Below are 2,685 nucleotides of genomic sequence, written 5' to 3'. Positions count from 1 at the left end.
TTCGGATGGGACGGGGCGTAGACGCCTCGATCTCCGCGCCGCCTTTTTCGCCACGTATCCAGTCCTCATAACTGCTCACAGATATGATTAGATCGACCGGGCCCACACGTCAGCCACTCGGAAGGGACCTTATAAATGTGCCCGGTGAGGATTTCTGTGCTGCGCCCCAGCATTCTCCCTCTCTCCCTCTGCTCCCTTCCTCTCTGCTCAGCGTGCCCGCTCTCGTCTCCGCGCCGCTTCCCTTCGTGCATCTCACCGGAGACCATGGCCAAGGAGAAGACGGCGGCGCTGGAGCGTGCCAAGAAGGCGTCGGCATCGGAGAAGGCGAAGGGGAGATCCACCAGCCGCCGAGGATCCTCGTCCAGATCCCGCCTGCCGAAAGGCTGGGTCCAAGGCGACTGGATCCAGTCGACCATCACGGAGAAGGACCTCCTCGACATGGCCAACGAGGGCTTGATCCCTCACGGAGCTGCGAGGTTGCCGGGGAAGGAGTGGCAGCCACAGCCAGAAGAGGGTGAGTGTGTGCTCCTGGCCACTCATGTCGATCGGGGGTTTTCCTTGCCACCGAGCATTTTCTTCCGGGGTTTCCTGAATTTCTTTGGAGCGCAGCTCCACCACTTTACCCCAAACTCCATTGCCTACCTTGCTGCATTCGTGTCCATGTGTGAGGGTTTCTTGGGCTGTCGACCGCACTGGGGTTTGTTCAAACGTATCTTCACGTGTCGCTCTCAGACCGTGAAGAAGGCGAGCCCAGGTGACGAGAAGACCCGAGTCGTCCAAATGTGTGGGGGCCTGGGAATTCAGGTGAGGAACAATAGCACCTTCTCGCCCATGTCCTTTCCCGAGTCCGTCAGGGGCTGGCAGTCGACTTGGTTCTACTGCCAGGTCCAGTCGACGCCAGGGCAGTCGAGTGGACTCCCTCCGTTCTCCATGGGCCGAGTGAGCAAGCCCTCTCCTCTGAAGCTGATTCCGGAGGAGAAAGCCGACGTGAAGATGTTGATGGAGCGCGTGGTGCAGCTGGTTCGGGACGGTGTGACAGGCATGGACCTCCTGGAGGTTTTCCTCAAGCGTCGCATCCAGCCTCTCCAGTTCAGGAGCCACTGCATGTGGTTGTACTGCGGGCCCGAAGACGAGACTAGAGTCCATCCAGAAGAAGTCGACGATGTCACTCTGGAGAGATGGATGGCAGCCGTTACCGGAAACAGGGACAACCCGCGCGGAGCCAGAAGAATTCCTCCACTCGACCACGACAGCATCCCAAACAAGGTACACTTGCTCTGCTTTCCATTGTCCTTGTCGTATTCATTTCTGCTAACCCTGTCGACTGGTCGACTGATCCTTGTTTGAGCGACTGCTAGGCCTTCACCGAGCTGTACTCGATGCCCAACGGGGCACAAGCTTCGACTGAGGAAGGCGAGGCGAGCGGGGGCGAGGCGAGCGGGGGCGAGGCGAGCGGGGGCGAGAGCCAGGAAGAGGAGGAATGGGACTCGGATGCCGCAGGGGATGATGACGACGATGATGATGGTGAAGGTGATGAAGATGACATCGAGGACGAGGAAGAGGAGGAAGAGGAGGTCATTCCACCGCGCTCAGAAAGGCGGTCGAAGCTTGTCCACGACCCTTCGACCGAACGTGGTAAGGGGGTCGCGACCGCCACCCAGTCGACCAAGCGCCCCCGGACCACCTCTCCGGCGCCGACTGAAAAGGCGCCGAAGCAGCCCAGGGCGGCTTCATCGAAGCCGACCAAGCTCCTGCCGAAGATGAAGGTGTCCATCCCCACCATTTCAGGGTAATTGTGTTGCTCATATTTTCTTATCTTTGTGCAAACTTTATCTCTGGTCGACACTGAGGCTAGTCGACTGATCCTTTGGAGTTGCAGTGCTGCTACTTCTGAGACCTCGGCCCGGGCCGATGACCACGAGATGGAGGATGCCGCAACTTCGAATCCAGGTGCTATGTTCTTAACACCATTCTTAGTCGACTGACTCGCGATCTCTGATCCCGACCCTTCTCTGCAGCTCCACCCAACACTGTTATCGATCTTCCTGATGATGATGAAGATGACGAGCCGCTGAAGCACAGGAGGAGTCGAAAAGCGTCCGCCAGCAAGGTGCCTCAGGATGTGTCAGCGCCTGAAATTCTGACTGTGGAGGGAGAGAACACCACTCGACACACGGTGACCTTCGCGACTCCACTGACGAGTGCTCAGCAGCCCTCCCTCTTCACGACTCACCACGTCCCAGAGGACCAAGCTGGTGCGGCGAAGGAGGCGATACGCCAGGCGGGACTCATGATGGAGCAGCTGAAGACCATCCGGGATGCGAGCCAGGCAGCTTATGACGCCAGCTCTGCCCTCCAAAGCAATGTCCAGGTCAGTCGACTGCTGTTTGTTCTGTTGGATATGCTACCAAAAACTTTTCTTTTCCGGGATTTATATTAGTCACCCACTGGGTGTGTCGAATAAACTCCGTGTTAGCGGGGGCACGCTGAGTGCACCCGCTGGGTGTAGTCCCCAAGGCTAAGGTCGACTGCTGGCAGTCGGCCTTAGGCTTTATAATGTCCATCTTTCTGTCAGTCGACTGGTCGACTGGATTTCGGAAACCAGTGGGGGCACGCTGAGTGCACCCACTGGGTGTAGTCCCCGAGACTGTGGTCGACTGCTTGTAGTTGATCACAGTCTTAGAG

Source organism: Triticum aestivum, chromosome 2A (genome assembly GCF_018294505.1).
Source record: "Triticum aestivum cultivar Chinese Spring chromosome 2A, IWGSC CS RefSeq v2.1, whole genome shotgun sequence".
In the NCBI taxonomy this organism is placed as follows: domain Eukaryota; kingdom Viridiplantae; phylum Streptophyta; class Magnoliopsida; order Poales; family Poaceae; genus Triticum; species Triticum aestivum.
Note: the sequence above shows the minus strand (reverse complement) of the source record.